This window comes from Lytechinus pictus, chromosome 13, assembly GCF_037042905.1.
Source record: "Lytechinus pictus isolate F3 Inbred chromosome 13, Lp3.0, whole genome shotgun sequence".
NCBI lineage: Eukaryota > Metazoa > Echinodermata > Echinoidea > Temnopleuroida > Toxopneustidae > Lytechinus > Lytechinus pictus.
In genome coordinates, this window is record NC_087257.1 from 24,674,819 (window position 1) to 24,694,796 (window position 19,978).

A 19,978-nucleotide genomic window follows, 5' to 3' on the forward strand; every position below is an offset into this window, starting at 1 on the left:
ATTTTAAAGACGTTCTAATAAAATAATTGCTCGCTGCAGCGACAGAAAGTTTCAATCGTTATAATTAACAGTTCGAATTTTGAATTATGCATCAAGATTTTCCAAACAATCAAGAAACTTGGTGTACCATAATGTCTTGATTTGTTTATATTGACAATGGAGATTAAGGGGCAGCGGTTGCTCATGAGTAAATATTATTGAAACAAAAATAAAACTCGTCAAAATATGATATTGGCTGAGAACAGTTGTCTCCGATTCATTGTTTAAAATTGGCAATGAGTAAGACTTTTGTTTGTTTTGGTGATTAAAACAACATCGTTTCTAATATAGAAAGACAATGTCGAGATCATTGGCTAAATAGGATATGAAATAAATTCTTCGACGGCCTAGATATTTAATCCCTCAAAGATCATATAACGCGTGGGCTGCCAATATCCGTTTGGTTTTGTTCCGGATTCCAAATTTCCAATGTGATCATGAGGAAAATTTATATTGCAAATCCATATTGATGTTGAGGAAATATCAAAAAGCTTGACAAAACAGAACAAATAAAAGGTGAACATGGTGATGACAATATGTGAGTACATATTATGACTGAAGGAAAACTGACAATCAGGAAAGCGCCTGATAATACTGTTCGAGAAATGATACAAATTGACACTGGACAAACCGATATCTACAGTACATGATGTATTTGGGGTTGCAATGCATCACAGAATATTACTTTCTCTCTGAACTGCATTCTCTTTGAAAATGAATAGAGATTTAAAGGGACATGAAGTTTGCTTAAGTGTTCTATTTTTGCTTAAGTGTTCTATTTTTGCTTTAGTAAGTCCTAGCGCTTTGCGAATTGGATATATTTCACCTATATCTGCATGTAATTCAGTATACCACGCACCCCACCGACATCGAGCGCTTCGCGCGCTCAATTTTGTCCTCACTGCCCACACGGTACTCCACTGATATTAAATGGTAACGTACATGTATTGGGGATCTTTCACAGTTCACGTAAACTACTTGAGGGATGCAAATCCCGGGGTTTATAAAATGCCCTCAGACCCCGTATTGTTTTTGTTGTTGTGGTTTCCTTAATGGTACAATGGAGTTGAATAATCTCTACCAACATTATGAAATTCATGAAAGAATTGGAGGACTAACGACTTAAAATGTTCTTCCTTCCGTTTTTCAGGGATCTACATCGACAACGGTACCCCCCCCCCCCCTCTCTCTCTCTCTCTCTCGATGAAAACCTTAATTACAAATTGCTTACGTAACGCTACTACACATGCAGTTATCGTTCCACTCCCTTCATGCATAATACATGGACAGGGCTTCTTCAATTAAAAATTCCATGATTATTAGAAAGACTAGCCTAGCTCGAGGACAAACATCGTTAAAACATCAAGGGAAGGTCAAACATGCATGAAATAGATAGTATTGTGATTGAAGCACACAGTATAACATCCACTAGCGAATGAGAGCATGCAAGTAATGTGAATACAATTGGAGTAAAGGAGTAATTATTCATTTTTACGATGTACCTATACCTATGATGACCTTTTAGTTTTAGGTTTAAACGTATGAACACAGTTCTGATGATATACGATATGCCAGGCAAGCAGTGTGATACATGTTTTAAAGAGGAAGTGTTCTCACTTGAGCTCAAGCGATAGGTACCCTGCCAGGGATTCATGTGCTGTGGTGATAGACTTGATACACATACAGTTTTTATTTTTAATGGAAATATATTGTGACCTCGGTCCTAGGATGACAAAATGGTCATTTGAAACAAGGGCAATGAATGGAAGTTAAATGTAATTATCTTGCTCTACGTCGCGCATGTTGTAAAAAGTAGCGGGAAAAGAATACTACAGTGGACATGTACTATCAGTATCACACTAATTGAACGACTGTTGTATCCTGGGTAAAGAACCATGAATTATTTGAGTATTCAAGGACAAGACTCGATGCTGTTCAAAGGAGATGTGAAACTGTCTTTGAAGTTTAAACCAATATAAACTGTTGTTAACATATGCTTCCTTTTTTCTTTTTTTCAGATTTTACTGTAAACTACATGTACAGATGTATATATGACGGTTTCTAAAACTATCACTTCTTGATCAACCAAGGTCAGCTAATAACTGGACGTGCTTTTATTAATTTAGACATGAGATTCAAGAGTTGTTGCACTTCACACAATGAAAGGGAAATGCCAAGTTCGACACCCTGCAGAGTCATATCAGGGAGTTTATGAAACACGACGGGAACTTTTCCTGTTACCAGGGACCCGTGTAACACTAAGCAGTCATCGTAGAACATTTTTTAAACATTGATTGCATTGAATACAATGTTTAATCGCGAAAATCAAGCGTACGATTAATCGCTCACCTTTGTGTAACGGGACCTATAGGTATAAGCATGGTGCATAGAGAGAGCATGTAAAGTTCGCTGAAGCCAATATAGGGATATACATGTGTAATCGAATTTTAAATTTCCTTTGATAACCACGGATTCATAAAAGCAGAGATAGGTTACATATTCGATTATATTACTTTCCAAGCCATAATTATAATGAGATAATAAAATAAAAAAACTTTGTTGAAAACCTATGGAAAAACACAATTATGACAATTTTGGCGCTTCATAATCAAATCGTCTATACACCATAGATATATAATTGCTATACACTCACTTTACAAAATGATTATGAATGACTTAAGAAAAAATATGCAGAATAATATTACATTTCGAAGTAAAATGTTCATTCCATTTTACAATGTTTTGATTCCTAAATGACATAACAGTATTTCATTGGTTTCAGATTTCAAGGGGCTTCGATTATGTACACCCCATTGCATTCAACAGATAATTCTCTTTTCCCCTCTATTCAAATCCTATTTTGGAAGCCGAATAATTACATGACAAATGACATTCCAGTGAGGTGAACGAGGTTAATTTCTTTATGCATCCAAGAATAGAAATGTAAACTGGAAGGAAGATTCCTGATGAAGATCCAACAAACCAAGGGTATTTTATTATTATTTGTCGTGTTTAGTAAAAGCCGGCCTTTCTGCCAATTCAGTCGGTTGTGTTTTAGTATGGGCGAGGGTAAAACTTTCATCTAGAAAATCCCTCACGCATAACCAACACCATCACCAGTACACCGCCAAAAGGAACATGAGGAAAACCCAGGCATATAAATGGGGCAATTGGGGGCACTTGACCCTAGTTCAAAGTGCAACGAGTCAACGACCAAGACAGCAAGTGGAAAAGGCGAGAAAAAAAAGAGAGGAGTGAAATAAGACATCATTATTCTGAAAATTAGGTAAAAATCCATCACAAAATTTGATTTTCATTTTTAAAATATAAAAAAGAATGTCGCTTGTGGCGTTTTAGAAATTTTGCCCCATACTACATGTTTGACCCCCTCCAAATGGCTCGCTTATTACATAGGCCTATACCAATATAGTAAAAAAATAATGATAACTTTTAAATAAAGTTCCTCGTGACTTAGAAGAACGACATTACTACAGACAGATCTGGTTTTCTATTTTCTTTTCTCTTTCTTCATGGCTTGCAGGCCTCGTATTATTTTCATGCACCCTCTTTTCCCCCACGTCAACTATCTCTCAAAAGTTTTGCTGGTGGGTATGTGGAAGTTACAATCTTTCTGTCACATGATATTTATGCTACCAGCATTTTGAAGGTATCGAATTCACAGAGATCTCTACGGGCAAATATGGATTTCAAGATCACCGATCTTATCAGATAATCGGTTTTTTATAATCAGATTTAAAATGTTTAAATGGAAGGAAATGGGTAAAAGCATGATTTTTGTGATACAATAACTTGTTGTTGCTGCTTCTGTTTTGTTAACGAGTTGGAACCAACGCTTTGTGAATCGAAATTACTCAATTTGCGATAAAATTGCACGTTTTCACGAAAATAAATAGAGAATAATAAATCCACTAATGACAGATAAATGCCCTTAGGTGGCATAATACAAATTGATTCATGACAATAATCATGATGGTTCTCCTCTATGTCCGCCACATGCACGACATGATATCGAGATAAAAATAATGATAATGATAAGTATAATGACCAAGACACTCGAAATAATTGAATTATCTCACTTAACGTTTGATGTGATTCTATTTAAAAAAACTACAGAACTTGATATACTTGTATCCATCAATCAAAAGACAAATCGGAGAAGATCGGGAATAAATGTGACGTCACCACGATAAATGGCGAGCGAACGCAGATTTAGATCTTTTCAAATTGAAAATCTACATTGTAAACTGGAGACAGATTTTGACATAATTATCATCAAATCTTGCCGTTTTTCCTTTCCTTTCTTTCTTTTATACTCTTTCCCACCTCTTTTGTCAAAAGTCGTTGAATTTGGTGGGGGAGGGGGCATGACCCCCCCCCCCCCCGCCCGTGGAGCATAATGCCCATCAACATGCGATAACATCAGAGCTACATGTACGTCTATTTTCATGTAGATGCGTTTCAAATTCTTATATCTTCACCTCCATGTATCAATGCAACTCAAAGTCTCAAACAAGGATCAAACTAAATTCCGAAAATGTAAACACATGATTCTGATTGGTGGAAACCAAGTTGCGTTTGATTACTAGAATTATGTGTATAGACACAACGCTGTGTGCAACATGGCCGCATGTCCAACATGTCCAAGGGGAATTATGGTTTAGTTTGATCCTAAATGACAGACACGGGCGTAAATTTTATACGCAACTCGGCGATTATTAGGGCACAACAAAATTGCTGTTGACAGATTTAAAGGGGAGAACCCTAAACTGAGTGATATCGTGGAGAAAACACCACTTACATTAGCCACGTTACTTTTGTTAGCAAGATTGTCATATAACCCACTCTCTAATTTTCATTTGAGGAGATCGGGACAGGAATTGGGAAGTGGACTTGAAGTTTTCACTGTACACAAAGATGTTGGGCAACATCCACTGTGTTGGGTAATGGTAAAAAAAATCAATATATTCTGGGCAATTATCATCCAAATGAGCAAATTTATTACCCAATTATTAGTTTTTATTACCAAATTTGGACAGATTTTAACCAATAGTTGTGTGGACAGTATATTGCCCAGTGATGGTTAAAAATTTGGACTTTTTTGCCCAACCTCTTTAAGAGTGTAAAGGTTAAAGGTTAAGATATTTTCTCCTGACATAATCGATGCAACTATTCAACATTCAACATTTTCACTTTTATTCTGCTCAAGTATTATTTATTTCAGGACATCCATGACCCATCCCCTCTCGACCTGTCACATTGGATCGTGATGGACATCCGAGTTATTTTCCTCCGCAATCCGCATTGAAAAAAAAAATAGATGGCCATGCTCAAATTTTACACGTAAATCCTGTATTTGAGGTCAGCAAGATAATGGTATTATTCTCCACCCACAGCGATGACTGCTGCATCCAGATCATGATAAACCAACCGCCAAGGTTAGTTACAACAATCGTACCGGTCTAGCGGACCATCATTACCGATCAGTCTAATCTGAAAAGAATGACCGCGAAATAGTATCCGATGGCAACCACAAAAATGAGGTCATCATTCGTTGAATTTCGATTTATATTTTGCCATGACAGATAATCACAACAGACCGTGTGTATAAAAACCAAATACCGGTCAGAGTTTCTTGTACTGGTACCATATACATGATAAATAGGACATCTTGACTACTCAAAATAGCAGTGTCCCATCCACCAGCACTTCTAGGGATTGACCGTAAAGGCAAACACACAGGATATATGAACATGATGAAAAGCATCAACTAAAATCAATTAAGTTATCAGATAATAAATCTATATGCTAAAACAATTGCGGGCTCGTCTTCAACTCATACAAGCGTTAGTACAATCATCAAGATCATAGGCCTACAAATACTGTAAAGATTTCTATGGCTCTTTTAAGGGGCTTTCACAATTGCTCGTGCGATCGTCTGCGATCATTTGGTCACAATATATGTTGCACAGAATCGCAACGGTTGTAAGCAGTCGCACCACCAATTGTGAAAGGGGCTTTACTGGGAGTGTCTTATTAACGAGTTTTCGAACGCGACGGGGACTGACTCTACAAAATAGAAAATCTCTTTAGAATGCCCATCAAATCACAATGAAACAGCTGAGAGGGCTTTGTCGAAAATAAGTGAACAGGGGCAGCTGATCGTCGCAAGATTCTGAGAGGACGAAAAGTTGCAAATATGTATTTTGTCCAGAGTCATGGAAGACACTGATGTTTTATTCACAAATATTCGACACAGACTGCTTTTGTCATGAAGTGCTTAGCCTTATGCCAAGTTTTTTTTTTATGTTGTAGAATCAGATTGTGAAAACTCCATCTCACAAATGTCACAAGGGCCCAGCATCGAGTTTCCCCGAACACTATATCAAATGTCACTGTTCCAGCGTGGAGATATCTCTATGGTTACATCAACCATGAACTTCTTGTCTATCCATGCATCAACGAAATCGGTTACAGAGTGACTACAAGCCGATCCTTAAAATACAATATTAGGTAGAACTGTGACAGGTAGCCTTATCCTATTTTCTTAATGTTTACATTGTGATTTGGTGTGTACGTGTAGTGGATGCGTTTCAGTGATTCACAAGGTCCAAAGTTCGAATCCCATCTTTGCAATCGTGCATGAACATTGATGTAGGCCTCTACATGTATGACAAGTAGTTTGGAAAATTCAAAGTTCATCAACATCGAGTCATCGACCCAGGTGTGGTCAAATAAAAATAATGTACGTACACTTGAAACATGAAAATGTTATTGTGGAACAACTACATGGAAGCAAAAAATAAAAATATTCAAAATAACATTCGGTTCAAGCATATTCAAACTTCAAACATGAAATAATGAAAAAAAACTTTTCTCGTGACTGCCAATAACGTGAAATTATTATGTAAGGCCAAAAAAGCATCAATTAAAGCATATTCAAACTTCACTGAAATGTCAAAAAGTAATCATGGAGAGTTCTCGATATTACGATTTAAATGCAGCTATCCCTTGCAATATGCCGAAATAAAACCGTGTTCATTGTATTCTGTTACGGAACTGAAATGGAATTTCACCTGAAAGGTAAACACAACCTTGTAAATGAAACGATAAGTGAGATAGAGAAAGAAAGAAAAAATTATGTAAATTTCCAAGTATAAAGGAATAAATTGTTGTTTCAAAAAAGCGATCACTAAAAAGACAATGTAAATCTGAAATTGGCACCTAGATTTAGCCAGTGCTTTTTTCTTTTAATTTGGGAGTTAGATCCCTTCCATTTCCCTTTTCTCTTCTCCTCTTCCACCCCTATTTTTTCTTGCTTTTGAACATTTTGGAGGATTCGATCGAACCCCCGACCCCCACCCCGGCAACTTTGTGGTTTTCCTCTGTCTGTGGTATAAGCACTTTTCCGTCGGGACGATGAATGGCATAATAATACCTGCATTTAAGTTTTCAAAAATGTAATTCATTAACCCTTTGCACGCTGATGTTGCGATTTTGCACATTCATACAATTAAATTCAACAATCGTAATAATTAGTTTTCTCCACTTACTTCATATGAGAGAAGGTAATAAATGGCAAAAGTTCTTTGACAACATCTATATAATAATTATTTGTATCATTGGTGCAATATGAAAATCTTGATTCAAAGAAAATAACATGAAAACAATTGTTATTATTATGCCCCAAAAATTAATTTAGCGTGCAAAGAGTTAAATAAAGGATAACTATCTAATAATTTCGTGCATTTGAGCGAATGGGGGAGTTGTCCCTACGGACCCTATACATCACAAACTTCTTTTGATTTAAGTGTGTCCGATTTTTCACCAATCTGCTGCTCTGTCTGATCTTTCAGTATTTCTATTCGAATAACTTTCCACCTGGGTTGGACCAGGGAGTTGGGAGAGAAAAGCATATGACCGCTGATGTCATATATAGGCCGTTAAACTAATCTGAAAATGTGTTGTTTTCGAAATATCACTACGTTCCTAAAGAAAGCACCACAGGGTTCCTGTAGATTTGGGTCAAATAAAGATGCATGCGTTTCACATTTGAAGTTGCACAGACAACAGCAGCAGGGTTTATATCATGCTTTATACTATAGCATTGATTGATGTTGTTGTTGTTGTTGTTGTTTTCAATTCTACGGTTAATTTCAGTCACGCTTTCATCATTTTGTGTGAATGCAGTACCGTGCAATTCCCCTCGTTTCTGATAAATTTATAAACTCAAGTGGGAAATATATCAAGACTAGAGTTATGTCAATTTTAGGACCCAATTTACACCCCAAAAATGAACTTTTGAATGCGTTGGTGAGTAATTCCGGCCCAAATAATTGCCCAAAATCGATCATAATTCTGGTAGAAAGGTACACATGAAACATTCTGTAAAAAATATTTACCAAACTGGTTTACTGTTTGTAAGCATTCATTATTTACAAACACATTCGTATTTGAACCAATTATGCCAACCAGTTTATGTAGTTGAGTATGACTATATGAATAGGGGAAAGTGAACCAAACCTGTAAATTCGAACATAAATATGTACTGTAGAAGATTGATTATTGTTTTGCACGCTCAAATCGCTAATTGACAAGGAGTGCAGTTTCATAAAATTATCGGGAAACATGTAAGGCTTTGTTTGATGGTTTGATCGTGTCGTCTCATACATGTATATACTGCTGATAAATGGCCTAATCACCGTGGCGGAAGCTTCCACTTTCTTATACACTGCATTAATCATGGACCTAGGTCCATGCATTAATGAAGGGGTTTCACTTTCAATGCTCTTCGTCAATAAAATTTTAACAACGAAGTTTCCCTTTCAAGTATAATCACAACCATGTTGAAGGAAATGCCATGCCTAAACCATAATACATGTATACAGGAGTTAATTATACACTGTAATCATCTACATGTATAATATGGACTAAAGTAAACAAAAAGATCCTGCTGACTTTATTTGTTTACTCATTGTTTATGTTTGCTCCTACATGTACATGCTCTCTGAATTTCGTAGATTGAAAGTCAATCGAATAGATTGTGTTCAGGGACAAATCCAAAATCGGATCGAAAGTTTCATAGGACGAGGAATTTACCATTCCCTGGTAGACCAATGTCCAAACGAAGATTGTGTTTTGTTTTGTTTTTTTCTTTGCAGGGAAATGTTAGTGAGAGAAAAAAAGCAACAACCGTTTGAACTGCTCCACTCTGAGAATGAATCAGTTTCCATTGTATAACATGATGCATAGACATGACAGAGCTGACACCACATAGCGATGCGTTTTATCAGAGGGGATAAAAATGACCACTTGTCCAAACACTGTCAAATGCGTGATTTGAGGTTTTCTGTCTTTTCTTTTCTTTTCTTTTTCAGACACATGACAAAAGAGCAATTTGTATCTGTATTAAGCGTGACGCATGTCGGAATGGCCAAGATATATAAACAGTCAGGAAAACCTTTCGTATATACAGTAAAACGTTATACACATCTTAGGTTTACTCTTTGAACTGATAAAGCTTTCTTTAAATTTTTTAAAGAAGTTTACACTTCAGAAGGCAATGTTCAATTTCTAATAAATATGTCATATTGCTTAAAAGTTGAACATTGTTGTCTAAGTTTTCTAAAACATTTGTCTAAACTCTCTTTAATACGGAAGTTCATATTGTACTAACGGGTTGTGTAAAAATGTATACACGTACATTTTTTAAAACTGTGTATAGCATGTTAACGGACTAAGGAACTTCTAACGTGACGACACCCGGATATCATTGTAAAGAGTCAAATTTAACTAAAAACTATTACTGTACACAAAAATAGCCTTTGCTTTGTTTGAAAACGTGTGATAATGTACAATATGCGCATCGGCATGATGCCAAAGCATAGAGACAAAACAAACGATTTCAGTATTGGGATTCAGCTATATTTCAAACAATATGAGTTGCATTAATAAGTACGAGACAAATATTATGTAAAGACGAAGCTAGCTAATTCCTCAAAAACGTGATATGTGAACTATTGGACCCCGTTCTCACTACACTTTCTAAAATTTGTTTACTGGAAACCGGTTCGGGAAACCAGTTTGAAAGATCGCTGGTCATTCGGTCTGGGTCCGGAAGTACTGCGGAAGTTTAACATGCAAATGAACCAAATGCAACGAACACCCTAAATATAAAGGTTTCCAAAATTATGAGCATACACATGAGTATGAACCTACTACCATGGTTTTAAGGACTTCCACGCATGCACGTCTTACGTCTATCCCTTTAACAGTACTATAGAAGTAATTTTATACATACATTTAGGAATTTGAGAGAGATAAAACATGGATTTACTTTAACCATGGACCCACTACTCTTGAGTCCATGCTAACATCTCCATGGATAAAATAAGGAATGCACAACATCCGTGCGGTATAAAATACAATGTACCCATGCTGATAAAAACATATGTCCACTTGACACAAGGGAGTGAAGAAGGTCAAAATGATAGCTCTGCTCAAAAAATATTTGAAGATCATATTGCCAACTTTTCTACATGACTGATTTTCGGTTTCTCTATTCATAGAGGGTATGTCAAACTAAGTTAGTTAAACTCTGATCCACCATTGTTTTGATAGACAGTAAGGAACAGTGAAATAAAAAACTCTTTGTGACATATTTTATTCATTTCTCGCTCATGAAATCCAATATCTTATGTACATTAGCATGGCGTTATGAAATATATCCATGATCATAGTACTACTACTACTACTACTATACTACTACTACTACTATACTAGTAGTAGTAGTAGTAGTAGTACTACTACTATACTATACTAGTAGTAGTATAGTAGTAGTACACCAAAAGCTTCAGTCTCTGTATTTTGGTTGGGGCGCTGAACTACGTTGGCTCCACTCACCAATGGGGATTATATAGTGAAATGTCAGAAATTGTTAAGGAAATCCCCAGAAACGACGGTTATTCCTGTCTATAGTAGTAGTAGTAGTAGTAGAAGTAGTACTAGTAGTAGTATACTACTACAGTACTACTACTAATGTTGTAGTAGTAGTACTATACTACTAGTACTACTAATACTGTAGTAGTAGTAGTAGTAGTAGTAGTAGTAGTAGTAGTAGTAGTGGTGGTAGTATAGTAGTACTAGTGGTAGTAGTGGTGGTAGTGGTGGTGGTAATAGTAGAAGTATATTGTATGGGGTAACATTTTGACACATCAATACAAATAAATAACTTGCAGTTGCAGCTTGTTGGTAAAACTGGCGCTTTCAACTTACTATAATTTACTTTAATTTAAATAACAATAAAAGAGTATGTTTTACTTACACCCATCTTCCCGAACTATAATGCTGTAGTACTGAATATCCGAAGTAACTACCATTTTGACTATGTTGATCCACATTAAATGTTGCAAACGGTTTCCGTGTGTCGATATTGCATCCTAGTGTTTTTGGTATCACTATCAAACACGCCACTCCCACTACCAAGCCCAAAGCGGCAACATGTGGCCAATGCCCCCGGTCCATGTCCGAAGAATGTCTGTGGGTGAATGGCTTCTTTCTCCGACCACGGCCAAAAATTGCCATGATTTTCCGATTTAAACCTGACGACTTCACGTCGGGTTTCACTACAGAATATCGTTGCACGACGAATGAGCCTTCCAATCGAATCGTTTTCGTATTATATTCCACAAAGTAATAAGGATATATGCCAAGTCCAAACTCCACTAACCAGCAACAGGTATGCCGCGGAATACGAACTTCGCACTGATTGTTATGTACACAACTCTATTCGCGGGCGGGCGCGGCGCGACAGGCTACAGTTACTCGACCCTTGGACAGACAGCAACGCACTCAGGCGTGTCCTTCAACTGACAAACAATAAATACTTACCTCAATGAAGATCTCGGCAAGAATACAAAAGGTGAAAATAATCCAGTCATATTGACAAAAGAGTGTGAAAAGGGTATACCTGGACGAACATTGAAAAAAAAATCTAAAGAAGTAAAGTTACTTTTGTATGGCCAATTGTTGTCTATTCTGCGGATTTCTGCCATCCGTGATTTTGACGGTTTGCAAAAAAAAATGAAAAGTCGGCTAATGTTCCAAAGCAAAGACAGGTAAATGATTGTGTTTTAACTTTCTTAACAAAATGGTGACTGAACAAGGGGGAATAAACAAAAGACTACCATCATGCATCAACGGTCTCATCCATATCATCACCATCATCATCCTCAACATCATCTTCGTAAAATCAACGTCATCATCATCATCTTCATCATCAGCATCACCATTATCATCATCGTCACCATCATTAACATCATAATCATCATGTCATCATCAACATCATTATCAACGACATCATCAATATCATTATTATCAACGCCGTCCTTATCTTGATCATCAACGTTTTCTTTCCATAACGACCGCCAGCATCATTATCATCATCACTATTCATCATCATCGTCATCATCATCATTATCATCATCAACCAAGTTATACCATCGTTATCATTATCACTATTACCATCCTTGCTTAGTCTGCTGTGCAAATGCTTCACTCGAGTTAAGGGTCTGAATGTGCAGTCTACTCATGCCGTGTGTACTGAAGGCCCGAATTGAAACAGCAAGTTTTGTATGTGATAGTCTTTGCGTGGAGACACAATTACTGATCAAAGTTTCAATCAGGGTCTGTGCTTGCAGACTAATCCTTGCTTGCCATCACCATCAACGCCGTCCTCGTTATCATCAACGTTGGCGTCTTCACACCACCATCGTTACCATCGTCATTATCATAACTATTCATCATCATCGTCATAATCAAAGTCACCATCATCATCATCATCAAATTCACCATCACCGTCATCATCATTATCATCAAAGTCACCAATGGTGACTCACCGTTATAATCATAAACGTCGTCATCCGACTGCATCATGATGATGATCATCATCTCTGCCGTCACGATCATCATCGTGGTCGTTGCCGCCGTTTTCGCTATCCCCGCTCATGCTTACACTTCAATATTTTTACATTTCCTTGATTGAATAATTCAAGATGTATTTCTTGTATATAATACGACGGAGTGAATTGCATGCAAAGTTGCAATAAATGACTTTAAATGATATGAATCTGTTATATCTCCTACTTTACTGACTTTGAAAAGCGTATTAAATATGATCATCATCCATGCATGAATTTGAAAAACATTGGAGAAAAGATTATCAATTGGTTTTCTGTTGAATGGAGCATGAATGATAAACACGTTTTTTCGACTGCGCTTTCCCCCCTTTTTTGTCGAAATTCAAGGTTCATTTTAGAATTAACACTTTATGAGCAACGTGATTGATGGGAGGACAATTGTGTATAGATTTTCGCAAGATTTAGGACGAAGCATTTTCATTTGAAACAGAGTTAATTCATTATTTTGCGATTACATGTCATCTCAAGGGCGACAAGACCACCTCCCCCAATTTCGGATAATTTTACGAGGTATTTTGTTTATTCCGATCACTGATATTTTGTGAACATCTAACTAAAAAAGAGGACTTTTTCATTCTTTGTAAATGTCTGGGCACCCCTCCCATCCCCAAATGTGATTTTGAAATTGCAAATCTGATGAAATTTATCTTATATAATATATTCTTCAGAAAGGTTTAATTTGCATTTATTGGAAATGAAATAATTGATTCATGTAACCTTTGTTGCTAATGCTGTTGTTTATTTTATCCATCATGTCCATGGACGGTCTGTAGAGTGTAATATGAATATTGAGACATCCATCGTTCATGATTTATTTCTAATCAGCTCCTTTAAAGGGGAGGGGCTATTTGCCATCCATTCTTCTGCCAAATATAAAGGTGATTATTTTTTATTTGTCATTGTATATCGTTGATAGCTGTCCAAGATTCTTTGATCCATCTCTATCTGCCAGTTTATACGTCACTCAAAAGTCGAAGGTCGTCAATTTCATCAAAATTTTAAAATTATTTTTATTAAACTTACCACAATGCCATATCTTCAGCAGCACCCCCCCCCCCCCTCTTTTTTTAAGGTTTACGTGAAGACAGCTTTGGTTGTATTTCAAATATCAGTGTATAGCATTCATGCAGACTTTTGTATATTGAGGAAGGAGTAAGTGCTCTATTACTTGACCCCTCCCCCCCCCCCCCCTTTTTTTTTAATTTGGCAGTCCGATAGTAAAAGCATTTCCTTTTCTTCTACCCTTATAACATTGAATCAAATACACTTTCCAGCTCAATCATCTTGCGACAACCCCATTCGTTTTATCACGATTGTCACCCGTCATATAATTATCATGATTATACATTGATATGGTAAGATTAAACGTTTTAGTTGCGGGTAAATTGATTTTAAAATAGAAGTAACAGATCTACTTACAATCTATACTTGATTGGTTGGTTAGGCCCTCATGTCCATCTACTGTCCTAAAAAAAGTGCACTTGCGATTCGAATGAACGCGGATGACCTCTTCGACCTGACAAGCAAGACAGTATTTCGCCTCAAGTTCGCTCTCTTCGCCCAAACCCCAGTTTACCTGCTTCTTATAAAATAATGTTGATTTTGGTTCGAGGGGGCACTGCGGTCTCTTACAAATTTTTAGGCAAACTTTCTGTTTAGAATGCATTCATATTGGGGTCAACGGGGTGCGAGTTTGAAATGTGTATTTTATGTCAATTTGTGTACTTTTTCCTGCATGTGTTATCGGGAATCGCAAAATTTGTCAGGACTGTTAGAAAAGAGTGAAAAATAAGCCATGATGGACATAAGAAGATTAATAGGAGGCCAGTCGTGTACTTAGAGTACTCAGTTTACGGGGACATGGTGGCTTACAAGAAAACATGGTGTATTGTGAAAGTGGAGACAGAGAAAAGGGAGGGAAAGAGAAGGACAGAGAGAAAAAATATTAAACGGGAATGGGGGAACTGGGGAGTGGTGGGAATCCGGAGGGGAAGGTATATAGGGCAAAGAAAAATAAATCCTATATGTACGAAATCAAGAACAAATCATACCTGAATTATTTAGAGAAGACAATTTACACCAATACAACCTGACGTAATATTACCCTGGTCATTAGAGTGGCGTTGCCCCTTGTTAGCTCTTTGTAGATATTCTAAAGCGAAGCCCTATTTCATTCTGATCCCCCGAAAAATTAATGAAAAAAGGGAAATTGATATAAATGAATTAAACATGACTAACTAAATAAATGAGTAAAGAAACAATGAATAAATAAATAAGCAAATAAATAAATTAATAAGTAAATGAATGAATACATGAATAAAATTATGATGATAATAAATGAATTATTAAAAAAATCCTCCTTGCTTGCCTTGTTGCATTAAATTCGATCTTCGGCAGTCGTCTTGCCCAAAATCTGGTTAGGTGCCTTCTTAGTAACAAAACTATGACCTCGATTTTTTTTTTTTTTTTTTTTTTTTTTTTGGGGGGGGGGCTATTTTCTTCTCCATGTACGTAGATATACCATGGATTGATTTGGGCATAATGAAAATAATGACATTCACCAATACTTTATTGCAAAATGATAATCAGATTGCAACCATGCCTCTAATCAATGGTTTTCTTTCAACACTGCTTTCCTCTTTCTATAAAAAAAAAAAGAACCCGCACAACGGCCATTATGATCATCATGTCAAACGGACTGTTTGCTATTTTTTTAATTTAAAATCGAACATGATATATACCTTCTTTGTCCCCGGATTTGTCCTTTTATGATATAAATACCAGCTTTTTCACAATGAAAGCGGGTTTCCGTTATTACTTCCTTTCTCTGAATAAAATAAAATCAATGAAAAAACAAAAATGATTACAACTCTTCCATTTTAGAGCAAAATAAACTCTAGGCATCCACCTACACACACTTCCCGTGACGGATTGTCTAAATGCACGTATGACGTCACAATGATTTTGAGCCAAATAAGGACGACCAGAAAATGGGCAAGGCTATATCAGTTTTAACAACAATTTATTTACAATTATATTATTGACTGAGACCCCATTCCATTATGGACACGATCAGTGGCGTAACTACGGGGGGGGGCATGGGGGGCACGTGCCCCCCCCCCCCCAATCGGCTGGCCAAAAAAAAACAAAAAAAAACGGGAGAAAAGGGAGAAAAAGAGGGAGAAGAAAGAAACGTAGGGGGAAAGAAGAATTTATTGTACATTATAATGTTATATTATATTATATGTTGTGTTATATTACATAAGAATTTTTTTTTTTTCATAACTTTATGAAACATAATGTGCTCAGGGCCTATTTGTTCATTATTCCTGGTACTAGCATTGTCTGTTTAACGAGATATACATGTACAATCATGTTGTACCAAAACGTCCTGTTTTCAAGTCAATATGCACCAAATATATATCATCGCACTTCGAGTTATTATTGTTTTATGTAGTGACATATGCTTCTTTTCATGACTACTTAAAGTGATAGCCCCATTTTAAGGTCTGTATATAAAAAAAAAATCCTTGTTCGTGTTCGTGCTTACGTTCGAATTAGTGGATTGATGAGATTTGTCTGCTCTTCATGAATTCCTGAAATCGGTCCTTAAAATGTCTCTTTTTCTAATGTAAATATCAAACATTTTCAGCTCGCGATTCGCACTCGCATCATTTGTTTAGTAAAATACGTATGGTCATAGTAGATTCCTACAAACAAGCCTTAGAATGCCCCTCTTCAGATCTGAATTTCCTATATATTTTCAGCTCGCACTTTGCGCTACTGAGATGCGTATGATAATCATGATTACTATGACTACAAAAAGCTCTTCATGTGTTTGAATGTGATTCTAACAAAATCAGCAATCGCTTGGCACTCGCATTGGATGCCTATGGTGAAATATGTATACTCTTAATGGATTCAAAAAAAGAAATAGTCCTTAAAATGTCCCTGTTTGGGGTCAATATATACAAAATTTTCAGCTCGCGCTTCGCGCTCGCATCATTTTGTACGTGAAGTACGTATGGTCTTCGTAAATTCCTACAAACAAGCCTTAGAATGCTTCTCTTCAAGTCTGAATTTCCTAAAGTTTTAGCTCGCGTTTGCAATATTTGATTAGTGAGATGCGTATTCTAATCATGATTACAATGACTACAAAAGGTGTTTCATGTTTTCTAACAAAATCAGCAAGCGCTTGGCACTCAAATTAGATGAGTATGGTGAGATATGTATTCTCTTATTTGATTTCTAAAAAATAATCCTTAAACTGTCTCTGTTTGGGGTCAATAAATACAAAAATTTTAGCTCGCGCTTCGCGCTCGCATTGTTTGTTTAGCTAGACAGATACGTATTTTTTTTTTATTTAATAGCTTATTTTGACCCTTTTTAGGTATGAATTTCAAAAATTTTCAGCTCGCGCTTCGCGCTCGCATCATTTGATCAGTGAGATACATTACATATCCGTTTAATGGCACAGTCCTTAAAATGTCTCTATATAAGGTCAATAGGCCTATACCTGGTAATTGAGCGACTCAAATTTTTTGCTGGTGCCCCCCATGCCGTGACCCACGGTACGCCACTGGACACGATGATATTGGGTACTTTATATTTATTGAAATATAGCCTACTATAACTACTATAATAAGTAAAGTATAAAACAATTAGGGGGTAAGTGTACAAGTATGTAAAGAAGGCATGTTATTAGGATAATTAGTATAAAAATAAGAAATATATTTTGTATTTGCTCCAGTGCAGAATAGGTTGTACATGGAAATGTTATAAATCACTTATGGTGACAAGCAAGCCTATACGCCTAATAAAGCCCTATGCATAAAACTATAAAAAGATAAATGTAAACTTCCAAATTTTGAGAGAAAAAAGGGTCTTCTCTCTGTGCACATCAACATTGTCTGATAATTTGGGATCCGTTTCATATATAATTTTTTTTACAGCTTTGCCATTTAACGAGAGGGGGAAATTTGTGAGGGGTGGACAGCGTGATATAGTGCCCTCCTCTGTTCTTCTCAAGACGACAGAATAAGAAATGATGGCGCTATTTTATAAATTGATCATAGCCCCATAGGAAACACCATAGAGATATGTTTCTCATGAGAATCATCGTCATCATCATCATGTTATCATCAGGCATCATTATCATCATCATCTGATAATTATCATCATCATGCATTATTATCATCATCATCGTCATCATCATCATCATGTTATCATCAGGCATCATTATCATCATCTCTGTCTTCATCATCATCATCATCATCATCATCATCCGACGATCATCATCATCATCATCACCACCACCATCATCATCATCATCATTATCATCATCCGACGATCATCATCATCGTCATCATCACTATCACCACCACCATCATCATCATCATCACCACCACCATCATCATCATCATTATCATCGTCATCATCATCATCATCTGATCATCATCATCCGACGATCATCATCATCATCACCACTACCACCACCATCATCATCATCACCACCATCATTATCATCGTCATCATCATCATCATCTGATCATCATCATCCGACGATCATCATCATCATCACCACCACCACCACCATCATCATCATCACCACCATCATCATCATCATCATCACCACCACCATCATCATCATCACCCACCACCACCACCATCATCATCATCATCACCACCATCACCATCATCATCACAATCATCATCATCACCACCACCACCACCATCATCATCATCACCATCATCATCATCACCATCAGCACCACCATCATCATCATCATCATCACCATCATCATCATCACCATCATCATCATCACCACCATCATCATCATCATCATCATCACTATCACCACCACCACCATCATCATCATCACCACCACCATCATCATCATCATTATCATCGTCATCATCATCATCATCTGATCATCATCATCCGACGATCATCATCATCATCACCACCACCACCACCATCATCACCATCACCACCATCATCATCATCATCATCATCACCACCACACCATCATCATCATCATCATCACCCACCACCACCACCATCATCATCATCATCACCACCATCATCATCACCATCATCATCATCACCACCACCACCACCATCATCATCATCATCATCACCATCACCATCAGCACCATCATCATCATCATCATCACCATCATCATCATCACCACCATCATCATCATCATCATCATCATCATCACCACCATAATCGCAAACCGTCAATCCTCCTCAGCAATTGCTTCAGACGCAAAAATAATAACATCACCAAGATCACCCGGGAAGATCACCACTACCACCACCATCATAATCATTATAATAACCAATTAACCATCATTATCATTGACATCATGGTCATTAGTCACTACCACAAATATCTTTTCCTTCTCTTCCTGTTTGTCCTCAACACCACCGCATTTGATACTTTTTATAATAGCATCACAATCAATACCCCGTCAACATCACCATCATGTATTAATCTGGTTACGACGAGAACCTTTCTTCCTATCGTTATGACATAGGGGTATAAAGTCAATTTATTCATCTTGTATTTGTTGTACATGCAATAAAGAAACCAAACGACACACTGCGATCGTTCAACTTGATAATGGAAGTAAACGAATTTATTCTTTTGGGAAATCACTCTTCCAATGTTACAAATGGCCTAATAAGGCCCCCTGCTCTGTTATGTTTCATAAATTTGTCATATATATTTGTCAGTTCATACATTTTGTCTTGAATTAGACTTGTTTTAAAATTGATATTCAATTAAACAATATGTAGGATAGGACTACATCAATATAATCATAAGCCAAATGGAAACGATTGATTTGCATTTAAAATTAACTGCCCCCCCCCCCCACCCTCCTTTCATAATTCATTCCCTCTTCCTATCGTAGATGGCGTTTTTGGTGAAACTTAT